The sequence below is a fragment of the Bombus pyrosoma genome, linkage group LG14, assembly GCF_014825855.1.
Source record: "Bombus pyrosoma isolate SC7728 linkage group LG14, ASM1482585v1, whole genome shotgun sequence".
NCBI lineage: Eukaryota > Metazoa > Arthropoda > Insecta > Hymenoptera > Apidae > Bombus > Bombus pyrosoma.
In genome coordinates this window covers 7,892,226-7,917,913 of record NC_057783.1, presented here as the reverse complement: position 1 = coordinate 7,917,913, position 25,688 = coordinate 7,892,226, and the positions used below count along the sequence as shown (strand labels likewise).

The 25,688-nt window shown below is 35.6% G+C and overlaps 1 protein-coding gene and 1 long non-coding RNA gene across 7 annotated transcripts in view; both read right to left on the bottom strand.

Annotated features, from left to right (window-relative positions):
- Positions 1-25,688, bottom strand: part of LOC122574545 (inactive rhomboid protein 1) — a 285,478-nt gene that overhangs the window by 65,187 nt on the left and 194,603 nt on the right. The gene's annotated exons all lie outside the window — the stretch shown is intronic.
- LOC122574546 overlaps positions 918-25,688 on the bottom strand; it is a 78,580-nt gene continuing 53,809 nt past the window's right edge. Inside the window, exons 3-4 of the long non-coding RNA XR_006319094.1 lie at positions 2,470-2,641; positions 918-1,461 (exon numbers count right to left, since the gene is read on the bottom strand). This is a non-coding gene — a long non-coding RNA (uncharacterized LOC122574546). The remainder of the gene's footprint in view (positions 1,462-2,469; positions 2,642-25,688) is intronic.

Sequence of the window (25,688 nt, the reverse complement as noted above, 5' to 3'; positions counted from 1 at the left end):
AATTTCAGCTCGGAACCCATGTACGTACATCTTTATCGTTGGTGACATCTATAAAAAAAGAAAGAAGAGGAAAGGAAAGGACAGAAGAATAAAGTAAATGCGACTGACAAATTTATTTCACGATATTTCTACAAATTTATTATCATTATTATTTATTGTACTTATAGAAGTTGCAATTGATATCTTTATTTCACGACGCTTTTAGTAATATATTTTCAATGATTATTATTTGTTATAGTTATATCATTGTAAGTTTAATTGACCAAGTTATATCGTTAGCACTGCACTATTATATTGTCATTGTATCAGTAATTGCGGAAGGATTGTAAAACTTGCACACTTTCGTAACTTGTACTTATTAAAAGAATTCAATAAACGCGCAGTCAAACTTTAATTTAATCGTTTAATCATTTACCGACCCGTCCCACGCTCTTAACATGATCAAGCCCTTTCCTTTAACGAGAATGATTACTAATGAACTTTGCACTTTTTACAAAGTTCTGAAGCGGGAATCTTGGAAAATAGACCCTGTTTACGATTAAATTAGTTCTAAGATCGAAGAATTGGAGGAGAATCGCTTGCTTCGTTTGCCAGAATTTTGGCAATTCCTGGAAAGTGACGTCACTGGCAAGAACAACAAGTTTTTGTATCAGGAGAATACCGTAGCTTAAGAGCTGGTACAATTACGCCAAAATCTTGGAAATGACGTCACGTTCTAGAAATTATTCCAAGTTGAAAGGGAGCATATAGTATAGGAGATGGCAAACGAAATTTTAGAGATTTCATCCAAAAGACAGGATAGGTTTTGTGACTTCGTATCAGAAGAACGCGATAACATAGAAGGTTGCATGATTTTGACGATTTTTTGGAAAATGGATGTCATATGGCAAGAATCGCTAAAAGTACCAGAAGTGACGTCACTAGAGAACTACTTGGGCTTTCCGTTTTGTTTACAAACATCGACATGTTTATTGAAACTTCTAATGTATATTTACATTTTGCTTTGCATATTTACATGTGGAATGTAAAGAAACAAAAGTTTTCTAAAGATTTCTCAGAGCTCAGATGATTCCTCGCTCTGTTTAGAAACAATTTACATTTTTGTGTGTCTATTTACTTTTTCGTGTGTCTATTTACATCTCCGCTTTGTTTATTTATATTTCCGCTTGTTTGTTTACATTTTCGTGTGTATATTTACTTTAGTGTGTTTATTCACATTTCTGCTTTGTTTATTTACACTTCCGCTTGTTTATTTATATTTTCGTATGTTTATTTCCATTTTCGTATATTTATTTTCATTTTCGTATGTTTATTTTCATTTTCGTTTGTTTATTTACTGTTTGTTTACCCGAAAATTGTCTGAATTTCCCATAGTTCACTTAGCGCAATTCCTGATATCGTCACAGAAGAGGAATTGGACGAGCGCAAAGTGAAGGGTGAATGATAAAACTGTTGTATTACCTTTAAAAAACATTTAATTATTAAATAAAGTTAGAAAAATATGCATTATTTTACACCTAACTTAGCCTTATAATATAATATAAATTTGTTTCCCACAAGACCCACAAGTATTTGACATTTCCCACAAGAAAACGTATCTTATTTTGTGTAAAACAAATCTCATTTTATGGAATAATAAATTTCGTTTGTGGCAAGTTACGATCACTTGTAGATTTCGTGGGAAATTTGTGGGCCGCATTTTACGTTCTGTGGGAAAAATATTCTCTTCTCGCATTTTTCTGCGCTGTATTTTATATAATTTATTTGAAGATAAGTGTGCTGTGGGAATTAGGATGAAAGATATGGGCTAGAGATACTAGATATGGGATACGAGAGAGGAGATAGGGAATGTGAAATGTTATATGTGGGATATATATATGCGTGTGCTACAATAACAAGGACAAAAGACATTTTCTAAGATACCGAATGCGGTATATCGAATATGATAAAGGTAATCTGATATATGGTACATGAAATAAGTAAGGTGAAGGATATGGGTTAGGAATACTAGTTAGGGGATATAGAATATGTTTATATGAAGTATACGAAATATGGAATGTGGGATGTAAACGTGAGCTTAGGATAATGGATATAGCATAGTGTATATTAGATGTTGGATATAGGATATACAATATATGAATAGTGTTGGGCACAGAACATCCAGTATGTGAATAATAAATAGGATAGACATCGTGGGGTTTAATATGCAACTTTTGCGGTATTAGATGTGGAAAATGGAGTATTAGTCGTAGGATACGTGATACAGGATGTGGGATGTGAGATGTAGGACGCGCAAGATGGGATAGGATACAGCGTTTGAGATGCGTAACATAATATAATATTGAAACTGTACTTATTTTAATTTAATCTTGAAACAAAAATTTCATTCCGCAGAGGCTGCGATGAAAGTTTAGGAAGTTCTCTGGTTGTTCCAAAAAGTTTCTGTCAGGTACGAATATCGATTTTTACCGCTACAAAGACGTTGTCTTTATAAGGACGATGACCATATTCGTCGAATTACTGGAAACTTCGTTATCACCACTTGCTGATCTTAGCATCTCACGAGCTCCTCGAATCCAAGGAAACTAGCTGGATCACACATTTTCGTGACCTCTGGTGTAATTTATTACCTCAGGAATCGCTATAAGGAGATTTCAATTGTTACAGTTTCCGCTTAAATCCGTGATATCACGCAATTAAACGCTAGTTTTTTTCATACCTGTTCATTTTTATTTTGGGGGAATATTCAACCGACTTGTAACTTGGACAATGTACTTACCGAACTTCTCTTAGTTCGCCAAACTTCTCAGTATCGCACGAGAAAATATATTCATATCAGCAACTTGTAACTATTGAGATATGTATAATTTTATGTGCTAGACTAGATTAGCCGCGCAGTAATGATACACGTATGTGGGTATGAGTGTATGAAAGTATGTGTGTGTACAGCGTCTCGAAAAACAGATGAATGCAACTGTTCCGTTGGCGGTGTGGTATAGAAGATAGTGAGACACGCGTGCAAATGTATATCGACGAAGATCCTACAAATCGTTTATTATATAAATCTAAAACTATTTTAATATAAATTCTAAATGTAATTTTTATTTTTATTTCGGCGATTGAGATCCACAATTCTCAACAGTAACTTTTTTTTTGCACGTGGAGAAATCCTCATGGACACTCCGCTGCCGCTAATAACGGCAGTAGCAGAGTAGTGTCGGACTCTTACCGACTAAAACTCCACGTTGGCCATCCTACGCGTTTGACAGTCTCGACAGTAACCTGGAATTTATACAACTTCAATCGTTCAGGAAAATTCAGATACTGCTTTCTCTTTATGTTCTCCATCACTTGCAATTTTTTTGTCGCTCAAACAATTATTTCACGTTGGGAAAACAAAGTGAATGACTGAGACGATAATGGTAAAGAATCGCATTCTGTTAAATATACAGTCGTGCAAGAATTTTCGGTTAAAATAAACGTTTAGATACGAAGAGCGATATCCAAAAGAATTTCAAATAGTATTGGATTTAAAAGTATAATAAGTAAAAAATATATATATAATACATAATACAAATACAAATAATAAATTTTATATATACTAACTACCAATCTGTAATCTATCAAAATTCATAAACAATATCGCTTGCTAAAAAACTCAAATATTACTCATCGCCCCTATTTCCGTATTTATCAATACTAAAACTCTCCCATCCATAAAAAATGTATTTTTCGTTGAACCGAAAGATTTATACACCAGTGCTTTCGTAACAATAATCTGTATAGTCTGACTTCGTAGCATATTGAAATTACCGGAAATGAAAAAGCCCGAGCAAGGAGTAACAGAGGCAAATTACGGTGCAAGTCTAGATGCATATACAAGACTACACCTTGAGGACATAATTAATTACACGACAAAAAGGATCGACGATAAACTGGAAATTAGAGTGGGATAACATGAAGCATCTCTATAGCAGCTTCTTCCAAGCACTCAAAGGCTCGAGGAAACTATGAAGGGTAGAACAGGTGGTTACATCTAGGTTCAAAATTGGCTGCATCAAAATCGCTCCTTCGTACATACTATCAAAAAATTCAGAATCTATTCACAACGAATGTGGCCAGACGATTGTAACAATGGAACATTTACTCTTATACTGCTTGAGATACAGAAACCATCGTACTCGTCTCGAAATCTGTTCACCGTTTAAAGGACAACCTCAACAAATACAAAACAGAGCAACTCGTCAGATTCCTAAAAGAAACGCGTCTATTGACAAAAATGATATAATAGTTACGATAGTTGTTCATAACCAAAGTAGTTAACAGGCAATCACAGATAATATTATTAGTGAAATTTGATGTCACATATTATTTTCTTTTTTCTTTGATTGTTGTAACAGAGTACGAGGGATTATTCTTCCTTGCTATTTCCCATCGTTAACAAAAATTTCGCCATCGATATAAGTAATTTCCTGCTGCGTTAGTTACGATTCTGCATTCCCTCTCTCTGACGTTACCATTTTTCCTGGTGTCGAAAGGAGGAAAAAAAATGAAATCCGCTCACAGCGATAGTTCAGCAGAAACAGTTGGTGCCGCCTTTCGCGCAGATCGATACCTGGATATCGTTTCAAAGCTGGCATCGCTGTATCGAGTTACAATTACAGACTATCTGGGCATGTTCATTCGTCATTATTATCAGTTTCCATGCGATGCGCATCTTTGTCGTCCGATCGAACAAACGCCAGGTTATCCCGACCGGTGGAATAGTTTGCTAGCCTGCGTCTACCGATCCTTATCCGCTATCATACCGTTATAAAATACGATCGTGATAAACTGTGCCTCGCATACGTGTTACGTTGCTGGGAAAATTGTAACACCCGGCGATACGTACGTGAAAACGTATTTCGTTCAAGAGAGAACGAAGTCCTGCACGGTTTAGCTTCGAATCGTTTCACTGACTTTCGATGCATGTAGGTATTTCGAAAACAGCAATTAACCTCTCGCATCCCGACAGTTGTCGATATTTTGCTGTAACTGGTTCCAGCTATTTTCCAAAAATGTTCGGAATTTCAATGTTTCTTCGTGCTATTCTTGTAATGAAAGTACAGTAATGTAACATACAGTGGTTCACGAAAGTATTCGAGCACTTGCAACAGCAGATTTTCATGAATATATTTACGTGTGTTAGCGTTTTCAGATTTCATTAGCACTGTAATGAACAAGATTATATGCGCCAAATTTTAAAACAATCGGAAAATGTACGTTGGAGATACGAGACACTTATTGCTAGCATACATATGTAGAGTAAAATATTAGTATAAAATATGTGAGAATAATGGTTTTGTACACGTAATTAGTTAATCCATCTTTAGATGGTCTCACTAAATATGGCTTATATAATTTATATTATATATTCTATAAATAAAATTATATTATATAATGTATTAATAATAATATATTGTATATAATATAAATATAATATATTAATATAATATATATTATATAATAATATAATAATTAAATAATTAAATTACATAATAATATATACTATTCTATATTATATAATTAATAGTTGACTGTCCAAATATGCTTATGAATAATTTTTACGGTCATTGGATTTTTCATCCTTTTTTCGCAGCACGACTAAAACATCGTGAAAATAGTCAGCTGCACACGAGGAGAATAGGATATGAATCGAATTATTTATACACTTAAATGTAACACGATAAATAATAAAACACGTGTTACATGAATTTTGATTTATATTCTTGACAAGGAATCGAGAAACAGGAAACGAAAGCAAACAAATGCTGACAGTCTTTCCTGCGAGAATATTTAAATAAAGTTTCTCCTTTTATTACCGCAACAATAACGAGGATTGAAATCTTTATTAATTCAGTGATTTACATTCCTCTAGATATCAACTACCATTAGCGCCACGTTGAATAAATCCAAAGGATCTTCCTGATCCTTCGAAATCCGTATTTCAAACTTAACATTCATTTTCAGCCTAATCCTGCAATACGCCTGAATCAATTTCAAGCCTAACGTATGTTCCATTTCGTATTGATAAATATATTTTGACTTTTATATCTGAAACTACAGTGGCTCAAGAAAGTACTTGTATATTCACCATAAAGAGCCTTTACGAATACACTGTACGTGTTATAAAAGTTTGAAACATTTTGAAGTTTTATTGGTACTCTGATGTCTGACTGTCATGGTTATTATATCGGTAAAATTTGAAAGCAATCTGAAACTGTGTGTACAAGTTACAAGATATTTACTGCAAATTATGTATTGAATAAAGTGACAAATATAATAAGTGTTAAAGATGGTCTCACTGAATATCGATGACATAGTTGCACGAAATATTTCGTAGCTCGTACGTACATTTTCAGATTTGTTTCAAGCATTACGTACGCAAGCATAATATTAGTGTTAATGACATTTCGTGAAAATGTTTCGTATAACACACATGTAAAATTCATAAAATGCTTCTACAATCGTTTGAATATTTTTCTGAGTTACTTCCATTCATTACGAGACACGATTGTCCAGAAAAGAAAAAGTGCACGTTCTTGGTTAAAAAAAAGTTAATCGTTCTAAGCAGTGTGTACATTTACAAAAGCCAACTCTAGACAAAAAGTAGAACATGTATTAGATTTGGAAATATTGTCGAATACACGATTGGGCGAACCCATGTTGGATCCGCGTCGGTCGACAGTGGAATAAGCGTTTACTGGCGCGTCCGCTGAAATATCGAGCGGCTCTACTTGCACGAGAGCGAAGAAGGGGGTTGAACAACCGCGGACGTGCTCGAACCTGGCCGATTTTACCCGATCTCAGCTAACTCCGACCGAGGCAACTCTGGGTCAGGTCAGCCAGGTCAATCGCCCCGGCTGTTCGTGTCGCGAGAGACCTCGACTCTGGTCCCTTCAATCGTTTTAGACGTGGTTGCACAAGGAACGAGTCTGTCGCAGCCTGGGCCCTTGGAGACAGTCGTTTAACGTCTGCAGAAGAGACTAAGCTATCCTGCTTATTATACATTATCGGAGATCAAATCCACAAACCTATCCTAACCCGAGGAATTAAATCTCTAGGAATTAAATTAAATCTATTGCTCGTGTTATTTTACGGCCTTCACTTACGAGCAGACTGCGTATTTTCAGATGGCATTTGCATTTATAGAAAATTGGAAAATGTAAACTTTCACGAAATGCACGTGCTATATAAATGTGATTTTCTATCGAGAGTTCAACATTTTTAAATTACATCCTCAAAAATATGAATAGCCTATTCATTAGAGTGCAGATATTCATGCATTTATGGGAAATTTGAAAATGGAAAAATGTACGTAATGCGCTTGTTAGCCCAAAGTTAATAAATAAATATTAGTTACGTTCATATGTAAGTATTGGTTTGAAATATATCATAAATATTAATGATTACAGGAAATAAGAAAAAATTTGCATATCTTCACGAACTTATTAAATTGAAGTATCTGGAATTATTAATTTGTTTAGAATTTTGCGATATAAAGAATCTACGTACATATATTAGTGATTAACATTTCTGAATCGTTAGCTTACACGAATATATAATTTTATGAAACATTGAGAGTATGACACTCATGATGTTTGACGGGTGAAACAAATCTCTATTTAAATTTCATTCTTTTCAGTTGCGTTTAGAAAAATATATGTTTGCAAGAACATGCACAGTCTATGTATTATCGAAGATCACAAGGAAGATAAAAAATTTGGCGTTGCCAAAGAAATAAACGAAAGTGAATACTTCTAGATAGAAAATGAAATCGTAGAGGTTTCCCAGGAATGAAAAGCAATCGTCGAGATTCTGCAGGAAGTGCACGGAAATTTTCTGAATAAAAACTTTTACTTCGTCATAGCTCTAAAAAAAAAGAGAGGATAATTTGCAAAAGTTCGGAGATAGAAACTAATTCGCGAATCTCAAATTCGTTGAAAATAAGTTCCAACTTCATCACAGACAAAAGAGAATCGACGAAATTTGGCAAAAGACAGGGCACAATTTTCCGAAAGAAACTTTTGCTTTACCATGCTTCCCAAAAAGGGAATATAACTTGCAAAAGTTTCGAGGCAGAGAACTAATTCGTAAAATCCTCCAAGTTGATTCAGGATAACTTCGAAATTTATGAGAGATAAAAGAGAAGCAATGAAATTTTATAAAAGATGCACCACGATTTTCAAAGTCAAACTCTTACCTTCTTATTCCATGAAAATATTTAAAATCACAGGTGGCAGAGAATCTGTGAGATTTTCCAAAAAGTGTATCATAATATTCTAAAGGGAATATTTGATTTTACGAGAGGAAAATAATTTTCAAAAACGGAATGACACGCAGACGTTTCAAAATGGCGAACTAATTCGTGAAATCCTGTAAATTTTTAAACTTATCAAAGAAAGAGAATGAACGAAATTGGATAAATGATATTTGCCACGATATTTCAAACGAAAGCTTTCGTTTTGTATTTCTGAAAAAGAGAATCTGCGACGCAAAAAGATTTCGGGATAGAAAACTAATTCGCGGGAGTCTCTGTTTCGTATTATCATCGAAAACGATGTACCATTAACGTGGCATTAAAGCTGAATTCCCGCGAGTTCGAAAATTTCATATTCTATGCACGTACAAAAGTTAACCACGCCGAGGGATTAACTTCGCTCACAACCCAATTTTCTAACTTTGTATATTTCATGCCGCGTTACTGTTACAACCGTTCTCCTCGCGACTACGTCAGTTTGTCATATTTTCCGCGAGTTTCTGCCCGGTTGCCATTATTACTGTCGGTTTCTCTTTTCATATTGCTTTGACCGCGATTTATCGTATCTTTTTACTACTATCCATCCACCGAAACACGTATCAAGAAATAGAAACATTTGCGACAATGATATCGCGCCGAAAGAACGTACGAAATATTTGAATTTGGGACTTGGATTAATTTAATTTCAATCAATTTTCAACGGATGTTGAATATTTGACGATTTCAAATTTATACATTTTTCAGTGGATATTTCGTGGCTCTTTAAACAATTTTATTTTCAAACAATTTTTCGATTTTTCGATTTATAATAAATATTAATATTTCTGAATACTGAACATTTAACTATCTGGAATTTATAAATTTATTTAAAGGATATTTCATAGTTTTATGGAATTTTATTTTACTTTGAAATAATTAAAATAATATTTGGGATTCATAATGGAAATTAATTTTTTATTTGAGTATGATTGTATTAATGTAACGGGTATCTCATGTATTTTTGAAGACTCTAAACGTTGAATAAGTCTGGATAGCTTAGAAATGGGTTAACTACGTACAGTCATTGTGTGAAACGTGATTCATAATTTATTGGCGTTCTGGAATCGGTTCAGGTTTTGTGATTAATTAGCATTGTTATCGATCACTATCGGGTCTATAATTACTACGTGTTCTAGGGGAATCAATGATTCAGCGGTAGCCTGATAAAACACTTCGCTAAATAATTAAAAAGTGATTAGACCAATCCTCTCATGTTATACAATGATATTGATTTATCTGTCGTTTTTAAAAAATATATAAATATAATATAATATAATATATACGTGCAATAAATGTGTAATTGTAATGTGGCAAATACATCAAAATCAAATATACCAAATATGGAGGAAAATATAAAATACCTTCAAAAGCATCGAGCATCGTGGAAGTAAAAGTTTTAAAAACAAGCAGAGATCAGGGGAACTATAATAAGGGAACATAATAAATCAAAGAAAACGGAAACGTCATCGACAGACACGACGCGGTTAACGCAAGTACGAGAAAATCTCGAACGCGAGCGAATTCCTCTCCATGGAAATTTCTCGGTGGAAAAAGCATGCCGGAAAATCGAAGTTTCCTCGAGGGGAAGAATAACGAGTGATCGTTAGTATCGTCAGAAAGTTGCATGCAACGTCCAGGCGCGAGATCGCGAAAGAAAAATTCCTCGGTCATTTTTGTTCTAAACAGAAGTTTCCATTTACCGATAAAAACGCGCGCTCTTAGCCCTGTTATCTGAATCCGCGTTATCAATTTTCCGGGAGAAGAGGAAAGAAAGTGTACATAACGCGCTTTTATTACGATCAACCAGAGTTTTCGTGAGAAACCGAGTTTCTGCGGGAACACGGCCGGGAATGTGTTTATCGTGAAAAGAAGCTTTCAGTTCGACCGCGAGAAGACAGATTTTATTTGATAATTTTGAAACGTCGACGGGGTAAAGTGGCGGCAAGACCCGGTTCTTTTCCAGTTTACTTCCCTGGACGCTTTACTTATCGCGAGATGTAAGTATCACGTGGAATCTGAAATTTTTCTGACAGGATGAGAAGTGATTTCTATTTCAGTGACAAGAGGAAAAAAGGAATCGAGTTAACGTTCGCACACCAGTTGATAAAATAATGACCTGGATGATCGTTTCGGGGTACTTTTAGATCCATAGATTGTGGGCGAAATATTTATTATCTGTTAGAAAATATTTACTCTACATTTTACACAAATTTTACTCTGTATTTCTTTATTTATCACTTTTCTAGTTATATTTATTTATTATTCTTTAGAAAATATTTACTCTACATTTTAAAAAATGTTTACTCTGTATTCTAGGAAATATCGTTATACACGTATATCCTAATCTTTTGCTAAATATTTTTAAATCTCATTAAAAAGCTAATATTTACGAACTTTCGTCTTTCTACGATATTCTCCTTTTCTACCACAGATTACTTTCAAGATCTGTTACTTCGCTCCAACTTAGAGTTAACCAGTAACATGTCACTTTCAAAGATTGGCAGTGGTTGAAGGAAATCCTTGAAAAATCTCAAATAAAATCTGTTCTCTCGTTCTCGGTTATTTTATACGTCGTATATTTTATTAAAATACGTAATTGCTTAAGTCGCATAATATCGGAACATTTCGAAGATATATGCGGAATGAAATATTTCCAAGATTTAATATTTCTGATTTATTCAAAGAGAGTTCTACATATCGGTTATTCTGAATTCAAGCGTCTCTCGACATAATCACGAACAATCGCAAATACAAATTTACTATAGGAATTGGGTTATCGGTCTGTAATTCAAGTGTGTTCATACATTCTATGTATATATGGTTCCACTCGAAGTTTCAATGCTTAATATTGATAATAATATCCTGAAGAATATTAGATCAAAAAATCTTCCAAACGCTTCTTCCAATAAAAAAAAAAAAAAAAAGACAGAAGGACCTTTTATTTCCTAGCAGTTGCTGCAGAAAAATTCCACGCTAGAAGATTAACTCTATTGAACGATTTAATTCAAAACAGATATTACATTGATATCTTGATTGCATTTCTGACAGAAAATAGCTTGTAACAATTTATTTAGGCCAAATTGTATAACGATAGGCAAATAAAAAAGAAAGCAAGAATTTTTAATATCTAACTTTGAAATTAATCTACCATTATTGAGACAAATTATTTTCGAATATTCCACCGTCGCCTTTCCTCAAAACAACCAAACTACAGTAGTTCCGGGTATGAAAATTCTTTCGCGAGATGCTACAAAGAATTTCCATCGAAGCAAAGGATATATATTTGGTTTTCCCCCTTCTCCGCTCTGCTGTGTCTATTTTTCCGCGTTATAGCGGAATTTTCGTGCTTTTATTTAGCCAAAGAGGGGAAAGAGAAACAAGTGCGACGCACGTCGATGGAAAGTTTGGAGAAGGTGACGGTAAGATGCAGCGTGCCAGGGTAACTTATCCGTGTTAATTATTCAACTACGACAGGCACGAGACTGGTCCAGAACTCAAAATCGCGGACAAACCATGCTCCATGAATAATGCAGTGTTTGTATCAGAAGTTACCACTCGAAGCGGACGCGCTAAAGATATTCCGTAAGAAAACTCGAGTTATGACAGTTTCCAGTTCTTGTATTTCTTCTAATACAAAATGCACCATGCACTGTGATATTAGTAAACTGCAGACGTTTATAAAAATTTATATTTTTAAGAATATAATCGAGAAGATATAACCTAGATAGAAAATGGTTTTGTTTATTAAATATTATTGAAAATTTGGATATATTCTATATTTCTAGATATCATGTTCATTCTGTGCATTTTTACGACTTTTCCACAAATGCATAAAAATTTAGTTATTCGTTATCAGATTTGTCAAAAATATTATTGTCGAAATAAATTCATTTCGAAACTTTTGTAGAATGGGATGATTTTAACTTGTGAACATTCAATTGACAACAATTTATAGGAATGAAAGGATAAAAATCTTTGTTATTTTCACCCCTTCATATCCAATTAAAACTAACGTTGAAAGTGTATGATTCGATGTAGGGTTTACAAAGAGGAATTTTTAAATAAATTCTGGTCGTATGATTAAACGTAAAAATTATCGAAGCTTCGACGAAGGTATATTTAAAAGATTTATTACATTACATCGCTGGTACAATGTACTTTGACGTGCTATTAGATTGCACGAAAGATTCGAGATCATCGAGCGAAAAAAAATGTATTCGCACGCCCTAATTTTAGATTATTAAAAGGGAGAGAGGTAATCATTTACGAGTCAAAATTTCTGATACCGAAAAAATGCGAAAATCCGATTTAAATAGCTGGCTGGTGATCAAAGTGGTGCAGAAATTTGCAATTACTTTCAACACGCGACCTAGTCGTTTAGTATTAAGTTCGAACACCGATCACCGACGCCATCTCTCGCGCTGAAAAACGCTACTTAAAAAGTTAACCAAGATTTCCTAACAGATATCAGGACCCGTTCAATGACAAATTTTTACAAGATAAGATACCATCACTGTGTGAGCAACGTCTCGTTCATTTTTTGTCATTGCACCCGATAAAAATATATACGTTTAACGAGCAATATTCGTGACAAAAGTACTATCAATTCTTTTCGCTGATAGCCTGCAGGCGACAAAGTAATCTAAAAAGATATATACGCGGATTTCCATGTATTTAGGAATTAATAGCGTGTGCACTGTTTTATTTCACAGCGTTATGTTCTATTAAATATTGTCAGCACTATTTATAGTAGGAGAAAAATAATAGCTGTGTTAACAGTCGACACGAAACTACTGAATTGTAATTTAGCTAGATGGACTGATAGTAGAGTATTAATCCACTAATTACTTCTTTCGTTCAATTAATCTAATGCATTTAAAATTTTTACATCTATTCTGACTTTATCTTTGACTAATTACACGCTCCACTTTCTCTTCAAAATTTTATTTCACATCAACATGATAATTTATAAAGTTAATTAGCCGATGAATAATTCTTACCGTTTAATCGACCATTTCTTTTTCGTTTCAAACGTTATTCTACTATAATACATATGATAGTTCATGAGTATCAATTATAGCTCGTCGAACAGAACCAAAACCATTGTGCAGCCGAAGGTGGACGCTTTTGTTCGTGATCACTCGCAACTGCACTTTATTGCACAAGTCTATTGCAGTAGCTCCTCGACTGCGTGGGTTATTCGTGCAATTTTGCATAAATCACGCGCTATCGAGGGGTAGGGCCAGCATAATAGAACGCAGCCCTCTTATTTCACGATTTATTCCCGCAACGTAATGGCTGATATTAAAGGACCGTAGAATGCGCGTCCCAGATTAAAATCTTTCCTCTGCCAAACTCCTATAAACCCGCGAAATAACCCTCTTCTTATCAATGAACCGCTCGTTCCTCTCCGAAATCGGTAGTTCTATATATTTAGACAGTGGAACAGAATATCCTAGATTTATTATTAAATGAATGGACAAATGTTTCGTTTGTAATAAATCCTTTTAGAACGAAGAGTCCATCCTATCTTAATCTGTCCTCGTTCGAGGAAATAATTCTGACCAAGGGTCGACAAGTTGTTGCACATTTGCGAAGGAACACAGCAGAGAATGATACATAGTGTTCTTGATAACACAGCACGATCGACTAGGAGGTGATTTTGCGTTTAAAAATAAACCGAGAATGTGGAATAAAATTGTTTCGCACGAGGCTTGGTTCTTGAGAAAATCGAGATTGAAAATTCGTGCGATACGTGTGCACCGAATCGCCTGTTGATTTCACATATGTCGATATTCCAGATTTCAAAGGACCCGAGTATGAAAAGAATTCTTCCTTTTAAATGCCATATACATTGAATTAAATGCCACATACTGAGATATGTGAAGAAGCACGTGCTATAGCAACACGGATATCTGTTCGACATATCGAGCAAATCTTCCAAGCTGATTCTTCCGGAAACTGAGCCTTGAAGGAAAAAATCCTATTCTACATATTCGACTTATCTTTACACGTGGAATCAACCTACAGACGGTGATATCACGTTATACAGCGTGCTGTGTATATCAGCAATTGTACAGGTTGCATTTAAATGAATGCTTTTAAAAGAAGCTCTGGAAATAGTCTACTAAAAGCCCTACCTTGTAAGAATAAATAACGTGAGAATGGAAATGAAGTTTATCTTATCTATTCAGCCTGTTAACTGGGTCATCCCTCACTACGAAACTTCTTTAGTCACGGAATTAAAGATTGATCACTGCGAATTAGTTTCATTTAGGTTGATTTTAACTATCCGAATATAAGTATGATACCATTAGACATGATAACCGTTGACAAATGGACAGCCGCTGAGACAAATTTTTAAAGTTACGTTATAAGAATTAGTATCTTTAATTAAATTGTTTTCGTTACGGATAGCCATTGCAAGTGATTAAAAATCGTTTGATTATCGATAATCATTATCTATGACGCGGATTTTAGTTCGGTTACGAATAACCATTATAGATGACGGAAATTTAATTTTGGTTACCAGTAACCATTATCGGCGACCTGAATTTTATTTTAGTTACCGATAACCATTATCCACGAGAACAATATTTTCCTGAAAATTTTCGGCTATTGTCAATTGTTACTACCGTTATTTATAATTAGTACTGACAGCATAAAAAATATAAATTATGAAATTTATACACATCTTATTAGCGAAAAGAAACGGTATGAAAATACATAAAACAAGGAATAGGATAAAAGGTATTATAATACAGTATTTTTATTAACACTTGTATTAATATACTAATTAGCAGCAATGTTAATAACAATTGACGATAGTCGAATGTAAGCAGAAAAATTTGTCGTCGGTGTTGGTTAGCGGTAATTAAACAAATTTTTCGCCATCGATAATGGCTATCGGTAACGAAAATAAAATTCGGGCCATCGGTAATTTTTGGCAACCAAAAACAATTCCAATCATCAGTATTAATTACTGGTGACCAAAATTAAATTTTCGTCATTGGTAATAGTTACTTAAGTAGTTAAAGAAAATTTTAATCACTCATATCGGTTATTCGTAATCAGCCCGATTAGAAATTAATATTTTTTAATCATTTCATTTCGTAAGAAATTTCCTTTAGATTTATTGAAAACTTCTTCCATTTAAATAAAAATTAATTTCTGCTAAATGACATTTTTGAACAAAAATATTTTGGAGTAATTTTAATTTTAAATCTCTGGATACGATGCGTTCCGAGTACAAAAGCAGCGATGCATCAAAATTAAGAGATCCCTGGGTAAGTGTCTTGTTCTTTTTATACTTATATTCTATCATTCTTGCATTCATCATTCCGTTCTTTCATTATATTATTATATTCGCTACTTTCCCTGCGCTCTGTTTTGTGCAATTTGATGTACAAAATGAGCCACCTGGCTCCTTTGTCAATAATAATAATAATCACATTAAACATTTCCATTAAGTTAGAAAAATAATCACAGAAAACGACAAAAGAGAGAATAGAAAAGGAAATATGAGACAAAAATTATTATATTAAAATGCAAATAATTGAAGGCATTCTTTTCACAGAATTCAATGCGATCGCAACGCGTTCTAGAGTTACCTTTCATACGTTTCAAACTACGTAACGAATTTTCTCAGTCAATTCCACGGTTCCCAGACAATATCAATTTTCCATCGAGCAGAAACGGTTCCCCTTCTCGATTCGAGCGCTAAAACTCCAAGTCAGGATAGTTCGCAAAGACACACCGTATTCGCGAAACCGTGTCGTCTAATGGGTTAAGACGCCGGATGGAGGAAGTTGGTTGACGTGGATCGCGTTAGGTTACGCTCCACGACTAACCGAAGATAACTGAATGCAGAAACTTCCCGAGAGACCCTTGTTTACGAACTAAAAATCTCGCACTCCTTTAAAAGCGACCTCGATGGAAACGAACCTCGACTTGCACGAGCACACAGCGCCTTTCGTTACGAAACTTTATATTGGCTCTTGGATACACAAGCCGGCTAATCCCGCTGTAATAAAGAGAGGGGAAAGAACCATAGAGAAAATACAAAAGAGAGGAAGAAATGAAATAGGAGAATTCGATAAAATTTATAAGCTTTCCGCGTCGTTTTATTCGCGTTTCGCGCGATTTCGTAGCAGAAACCCGTCAATTAAACTCCGCTCACGCCAACCACGTAATCCGAGGACGGAAAGCTTTTATTGACTTGAAAGTTAACGCAATTTCCCCGGGTTACATGTTTGCCAGACTCGATTCCGCTGAATTTTTCTTCTTCCTTTTGTTCCGCCGAGTGGACCAAGAGGCGGACCAACCATTTTCTTTCCCTTTCTTCCTTCTCTTCCCTCCGATCTCTTTTTCCTTTGCCTCACTCGTCGTCGTCGTCTTGGGAATTACGCTTGATTTAAAGCGCCGTTCGTTGTTTCTCGATACGATGTTTACGAGCGCTGTCCATGAATTCGCCCCATCGTGAAATAACGCGGTTTGCGTGAAAGAAATAAAGTAACAGAAAGCGTTCCTCCAAGCAGCGAATGGATTTTCACGTATCCTAATTCTCCAAATTACGGGGCAATAACGCTTGAAAGCTGGGTTTCTAATTAGAGGGCTGCAAGCCTCAAGAACGTTGCAATGTGTTTTATAGAAAGTTATTTTTAATTGCAATTATTTTTTATAGGAAATTTGATCAAAAGCGAAGATTGGATCTTATCGAGATAAATAGCAATTGATTGTTATTAATTTTAATTATTAGTTGCATCATTGAGTTTTCATAGGATTTACTACAGTATACTTAAAACATAGTAAAAATTAGTAAAACATATTTTAAGTCGTAAACTTAAAACGTACGTGAATCGTTTAAATTTGATGTCTTTCGAAATGTTCTTTGCTCCATTAAACTTGACTCTTTATAAAACTACAGAAGAGAAATTCGGAGATGAAATATAGATGAAAAAAAGGGTTAATATCGACGAGAAGTAAAACCAAGAGATTTAGAGGAGAATGTAGTACAGGCTGTTGTCGAGAACATGGTTTAGCTTCTATGATTTCCCTCAGGTACACGTCGGAAATGTCATTTTGCTTGGCGAAACATAAATCGTACAATGTGTCGCTAAACTAGCAGCGTTAGATTCGATCAATCATCCTTCCCATTCATCTTCTCGATATTTGATACGTTTTAATAGAATCAAATAGACGATTCAAATGAATTGTCACTAAATAAACAATATCGGTAAACGTTCAGAAAAATGCTCCGTCATTGTATAACAAATTACATGATAGCAGGAAGAAAGATTACTTTAATCAATTTTTTTATCGAGTATGTGTTGCGGACAAAACGACAAATTTAATCAAGTTGTGTTTTCGCCAATTCAAACTGAAATGTCTAAATACTTTTAAAAAATATCTACTTCGTATTAATTTTTATTAGGTTCTGGATTACGAGTAGATAATAACATATTGTATCGGAGCAATATCGAGCGGAACGAGTATTTTGAAATTGAGTAAGCCGTTAATATAATATTTATGAAACAAAAATATCGATAAATACTCGTATTTTCCAATGAACCATTTGTTTCGTCAAATTGTTATATTCCAACAATGAAAACAATATCTCCTCGTTCTTTCGTTAATATATTATAGTCTCGTAATATATATGACAGCTGTCTCGTAATATACATGATATATGACATTAGAGACATCTAATGACGTTCCATGGTATACGACACTTTATGATTCCTTTATGCAAAGTTCCAGATCGAATCTCAAGATGTTATAGCCTAGCTGACTCAAAAAATACTACCTCGATATATTTTATTTCGTGTGTCCACAGCATATACACGTAAAACTGTGGCCCTAATTTCTCTTACATTTCCGCTCTTCAATCAAATAGTCGATTACGAATCGCGATGGAAAAGCAATTCGTTTAGATAATCGAGCGTTTTCCGGAAGAAAGCGGCGCGACTAAAACAACAAACCGAGATAACGACACACGCGAGTGTACCTATCCCGCTGTTGAACGATTGTAACCGGAACTGGAAGGGTTGCTTCCTCGTGACTATGCCTATCAACCTGTACACCTGAATTTACGACTCGAGAATACCTTCACTCCATAAATCCAACACGACACCGTCGGCCCTGAAAGCATGCTTATCTGGATATCCGACTATCCGGTTATCGGGACTTCTACTCCTTCTCTTTCCGTCGAGTTACCTCTAATTGGCTGGTAAACGAAATCCAACCCCATTCGCACGAAATGTGATTATTCTATGTCCAATCAACGCGAGAAAACGCGCCTCCGACATAACTGCGAGCTGGAAGAAAAATAAGCGGAAGCAGCTGGAATTCCAGGTTCGATGCTTTCTTTATGAGATCTCGTTAAAATTAATTACTAGCTACTCGAGTGGCTATAGAGATTTAAGTGAATAATTAAACCTTAGCAAATAATAGACTGATATAGCATCAGAGATAAACTGCGGCCGTTTATACAAACTTACGCATTGCAAATAGTAGGGTATTTTTTAGTCTTTTTTAGTTTAAGGTAATTTTTACTATATTTTTATGTATTTTATATATTTCTGTACGTTTCAATTTTTCTCAAATGCAATAATAATAATAAAATATTATTAAAAGCGATGAATTGATTTAAGAGAAATTTTCTCTTTGAATTTATTTCCGTCGTATTTGTATTTTAATTGAAAAAAAGTGTTAAGTATTTGACTTGTCGACGGGTTGCACGATGTAACAGAGATTGGTAGGTATTTTTACATCCTTTCAGATTTGTTAAAAAGCTACGATTGTGACAAAATTATGCTAGGGAAAACTCGTTTCCAAGGGATAAAAATGGCAAAACCGATGGTTGTAAATTATCCGTGATAAAAAGTGCAGCTTCTCGTCAGAACTGAAAATCATTCGCTAATCCTGATTTTATAGAGACACTTTGATCTTCTGCAGAGATACTCCAATCGCAAGACTCGTATCCATTTTCAAATAATCGAGTTCCAATTATCAGCACCAAAAGCTTCCTGCTGCTATCCCTAAACATCCCTAAAACGGAAATAAAGTATAAACTCAGCCCTGGAATATTATTCTTCGTCGCATAAACTAATCCAGAACAACAGAATCACTTCAAAGAAATTAAAAAAAAAAAGGAAAAAGAGAAAAAGAGAGAAAAAATAAAAGTTCGAAACAAAGCACGTATCATTCAGCGAAGATCCTCCATCAACTCTAATGAACGTTCGGTCAGCTTCAAGGAGTAATCCCTGACTGGCGTGAGATTGGAACGGAATGGAGAAGGGTGTTTATACCAGAGGATGGATCGAAAAGGGGTAGTAGGGTGTCGGATAAAATGGAATGCACTTTGAGAGTTTCTTTGTGCATTACGCGGCAAGACGTGTCGAGGCGCTGATTATCGCGTTTCCAGAAGGCTGGTTAACCACCTAGGGGATAAATCGATCGTCGGATGATCGAGTCAAGGAGAATGGACGAGGTTTGGGACATCGTCCCGCTCGTTTCATCCTTCGGTACCGCGGGGGATGAAAGAATCGAAGCAAGGGACGCGGAGCTATGAAAGAGAGAAAGAGAGACAGGTATAGAAGGGCGAGAGAGAAAGAGAGGGATGGTTACACAGGGAAGAAAAAGCTCGTAGCAACGTCGATAGGCAAGATAGATAGCCGGTAGGATAAGCTCTTTATACCCAGGGATAAATTTAGCGACAAAACTGTTGGATTAAGGATGCTTCCGACTTCCAATGGAATATTTATGTCCCCGGGGAAAATCGAACGTCGAATGGCTCGCCACCAGGACGAATCGTGCAAAGTGGCGAGAAGAGACACGAACACGTAAACTTTGCGGAAAGCAACGAGCAAACAACCGGCACAAGTTTATGATACTCGAGGACCAATCGAAGGATTGAGTGTCGCGACCGTGGCAACGTTACGACGATTGCTGAAAAACTTAGAATTTCGGTGAATTTTAAGCGGATCGTTGCAATTTTGAGAAAATTGTGGATGAATTTTAAGGTTTGAGATGCTGGTTGGAAAAGTTCAAATTTCGACGAATTTTAAGCGGATCGGTTCTGGTGAATTTCAGGTGAATTTTAGCACTCGAGATTTTAGGAAAGTGATAGTTGAATTTTAAGGATTGTCTGATAATTGAGGGACTGAGAATTGCGGCGATGTGATTCCTGATCTGACAAATTTGAATAACCATTTCACTGTTGAATATGCACGTACAGTTATAGACGAAAGAAAGATTATAAAAAAAAGGAGTAGAACAAGACACCATAGTTTTACAAAATGAATTTATATTTAATATGAGCAATGAATAAATATGATATATACCACAAAATATGTAACTGTCGCGAATGTGGTGAAACATTGTTGGTACAAGAGTTACTAAAATTTATAATATTTCAATCTTAATCTTTCTTCTATTCGATATTGTACAATCCTGTGACAAGACATTCTGCACCGAATAAATCTGTCAATCATTAGTTATATTTAATTTAATATAATTCTTATCTTAGATGACGTGCGAAGATCGAACAATATCCAAGTGTTTTGGACATCACACTTTTTCGCACAAAATCAATTAGAACAGGCGTTAAATGATAAGAAAATATCGTTTGATTATACACCACGCGGAATCAGTAAATTTAGGGAATCAGCATGGCGGATATATATTTCACAGAACGTATTATTACAATTTCAGGATTGGAAGGATTAACAATATTTTCGAACACTCCGCGTGTTCGTGTTAATGAGGAATGATTCAATGTATCTTACCATGTTTATGAGCAATAGATAATTCGATATTCAACACGAAGCACAAACCAACATTTTATAAAGAATAACAACGGACAGAGTTACGCCATTACGATTCTTAGTCTATATATACATTGAGAATAAAGAAATGAACTTAATGAAAATGGAAATTTAAAAAGGCAACGTGATTATTACGTTAACTGTTGCGTCAGGGGAGCAAATCTTCGTAAAGTAGAAAGTGGATGCAATTTAATTATGTAAATTGGCCTGCACGCAAAGTTCGGACCGGTGTAGTTTTCCAAGGTTTTCAAACGAAAAACAACTTTATTCTTGATCGTACCATCGTAGGAAGCATGGGATGATTTCGAAACTACCTCGAGATAATTTAATCGAAGTATAGAAAAAGAATCAACGATCTGGCGTGGTATTGGAAAACTTTCTCGACGGCCAAAAATGAACAATCGCTAATCTTGGAAACAACGGAATTTCAAAACTAGTGTATTTGTTCCACAAAACTAATCAACACTTTAACACACAGATAAAGCTTTCTGTTTTTCTTCTTTTCCTTTTGTGAAAAGCATTTGCAGAAAAGTTGGGTCATCGAATTATCTAGTCAGTTTCAAATTGATTAGTAAACAGCTGGGCTAAAAAGTGTTCCTCGCCTGATCCTTCTTGCACAATAATTTACTAACCATTAGTATTAGAAAATTGGTAAGTTACAAATTGCAGATTATAGTCTTTCCTTTTGTTTATTCGACCATTCGCGGAGAGACGCGATCGCGAGAAAGCACGTCAACGGCAGTCGTAAATTCCCGTTACGATTAGATAATCGGCACGAAATGATCGATCCCCTTATTTCATTTAGGATAATAGGGGGTGGTTCAATTGAGTTACACTGATTTAACACGTATAAATTAATGTTTATTCCAACAACTTTGTAAAGAAGATATTTACACTGGTGCGTATGTATAAGTTAAATAAGTGATTGATTTAAGGGTAGAAACCCGGTAATGACATGTTGACTATTCTAACGACGAAAAATAAGTAAAGTAAAGTGACGATGCTGTGTCGGAGGAAAGCTAGCGATGGGTGTGTCTAACGCAAGGGACCATCGGATTTGTTGATGACAATTTTGGTTAGGAAAGTGAGGGCAGTAGACATTGCTTCTGATTGGATAAAAGAGGGTTGGTGGACTAGGAAGAGTCTTAGCCGCCCTCGATAGAAAGTTGCTAGTGGGAAGTATCATACGTGAAAAAACTAACTTTCCCCTGTCTTCCCGTAGTCAACAATAAGCTTTAAAAACGATTCAGGAAAGAGATGTTTGTTCGATCTGAAGGACCTTAGCTAGAAAATTCCTGAGATTTATGATAGGTCCTTAAGACCTATTGAGGGGACGCGGTAAGGATGTGCGGACATCTGGTTGCTATCTTGCTATCGTGTGTGGCCTGGTTTTCATGAATTTTATAGTTTCATATTACACATAAGATCACCGGAGGATCTGCAGATTACAATATTTGTAGAAATTTGTGACTCGTAATATTTCACTAACGATGCATTCCCTAGCATCAATACTAGCATTAATGTTATTTCAACTGTGCAAGAAAACTCTAGAAGAGTCTAGCATTACAAGGATCTCAAAGATAACTAATGGAAAATACCAGGATTCTGCCAGGAAAAATAAAAACATACTATATTTGTTAATCGTGTAACCTGCACTATTCACAAAATTAAAATATCTTCGCATCACCGGGAACTGTCGTCGAAATATCCACCACTTCGACCAGAGAAACATCTTCAATTTCAGTTTCCCGGGAAGATCGCGTCATAACTTAAAATCCAATCGGGCAGATATCACTCAAACCGGCGATAAAGCGAATTTAACGGCGGATTTGCCGTGCCATAACGATTAACAGCAATCGCCGTGGAGCAGCCAGTGCAACTGGTATACGCGAATCGACGTATCTGGGAACCGTAAAGAGAGAGCCTTAGCCCTCTCGGTCAGCTAGCTAGCAATTTATTGGCCTCGGTTTGCATAATATCGATTTCGTCGTTCAAACACCCGAGATTAAGATTTTCCGGAGATTAACGAGCCACGCTTTTGTACATAACGAACTCTCTCGCCGACCTCTACACGTTCGCTTCTCTGTTCAACCTTTGACAAAAGCTGCAGATCCGACGAGATCCAAACGACGTCGATTCAATGGAAGGCGCACGTATCCGACAGCATGACAGATTTGTGCGTGGGCGGCCGATAATGTGCAACGGGATCTGATAACGCGTCGCGTAATTAATCGCTACCTTGTATCTTCAGTCTCTGAATGGTTCCATCGGGAACAATTTCTGTCGAGGATTTCACTTTGGACGAGCTTCCGATCTCTCGACAGGTCCGATCGGAGATCGTTCCCGATATCGTTGATCCGGGAGCGTCTGTCTGATCGACGTACAGAAAATTACCAGTGACGGGTTATACAGTATGTGGTATTAGATATTCGTTTTTTTTTTCTTGTGGGTAAGGAGATTTAGAAGGTTATAACAAGGAAAATGTTTGGCATTGAGCATATAGGGGAAAAGATAGTACACTAGAGCTTCGTTTATCCGCACCTCGTTCATCCCAACAAGTTAATGCTGAGCCTCTATTATCCGAACTACGATCGAGCGTAATTTCGTAATACAGTAGAAGTTCGTTTATACAAAACAGTCTTTGTTTATCGTCGTCGTATAACTATACAAACTCGTAACTGAGCCTCTCATTATTCGAATCACGCTCGAGCGTACTTTCAGTTATACGAACGCGTATTCCGAAATCGTACGCGTCTATGTGTTGTGTCTAAGTTGACATATAATTTAACATAATTTAACATAATTTATGTCTAAATTGTTGTCCAACCTCAGTTATCCGAACGTCAACATCTATTATGAAAACTCGCAGCAACGGCTGGTGAGGGTAGCGAGTGAGCTCCTATTATCCGAACTTATCCATTATCAGGAATATTTTGTCCCCCGACTGGTTCGGATAAACGAAGTTTTATTGTACGTACAAACACTTATTCCTGTAACGAATATACGCGTGAACGTCTACAGCAGGAACTACCCGATGATGCGAACCATTTTGCACTCCGATCTGTTTGAAAAACAAATGTAATTTTTAAAGGGATACAAATTTGCTAGGTTTTACTTATTAGGTTGTTTAATTAAAATTTGTATTTTATATGTTTATCTTATAAAATCCTCGTGTATTGGTACAAAAAGAATATCGAAGAAAGATACATTTCGTGAACCAGAGCGTCTACGTATCAATTACATTAACATACCGATAGAATTACGTTTACTTCGAGCAATTTTAATTATCTCGACATCTTAACCAGTATTCAAAGCAGGTCAAACCATCGACTTTTAGTATTGAGAGTATCTTTGACTGTCAAAACGCGGAGTAAAAACTCATCGAGGACTTTGAGACAACTTTCAAAGACATCGATGTTATCGGAAGCTTTACGACGAATTAAAATCGTGTTCTAAAGATCGACGAAACCTTTCAGAGATTTTCAATTCTCAAAAAGACGAAGACTTATATAGATAAACCTCTTTACTTTGTTCGGTTCGATTGGTTTTTTTCGAACACTTCAAAGGACAGTCATCGGTGCTATCTTTTCCACAGCTAGCGGAATCAATTTCACTATTTTATCATGATGCACTTGAACGCGAGCTTTCCTTTGACCTGAAACACACATTTTTGTCTCGGTGTGCACAAAGTTGCCGCTGGTAAAAAAAGAGATGTCGGATAAAAGAAACCGCGAGTGGTGCTCTTCGTAATTAAAACGCGTTTATCGTGCCGGCCTTTATTTTCCGCGAAACAAAGCGTCTCTCGCTACCACCGGCGTTTTCGATTTTTCAATAGATGGACGAACATGCTCGTCGCGACAATGAAGGAGATTGATTAGGACAAGTCAACGAATCTGTTCGAACTTGTAAATGTTTCGTGACCAATCGATCCAAACGGTGTTAATCAGTGGTCGAAAGAATGATTAACCAACTTAGTAGCCTCGTTCATTGAAATGCGTTTTCAACTATGCAATTCTCCAATCAGCGAAAAATTTTGTAACAGAATGATCAATAGACCGAGAACATTTATTTATAAACCCGTATTTTTATAAACGTAATTAAACAGATAAAACTTAGAAAACAAAACTGTCTTATCCATTGAACAATGCAAAGAATACTTTGAATATTTTATATAGTTTTGCATATGACGCATATTCTATGCATGTCTGCATTGTCAAATTTCAATGAATTTCTCAATATTATTATTTTGAACATTTTGAATATACCCGATGACCCATCGACGAATGAAATAAATGTACAGACCTATTTCCTCGTGCAACCCTCAGCATTCATTTTGTCCACACATTCGCGTTACAAAATTAATCTCGATCTCCTGCAGAAACATCTAGAAACTGGTGGTTGTAGAAAAATTTGCCCAACATCGGCGAATATATGTATACACATCGCGCAGAATGGATTTCTGTTCGGCTAACAAAGGCTACGGTTACAGTTTTGTACCGCATCCCTATCGAATTTTTACCCGC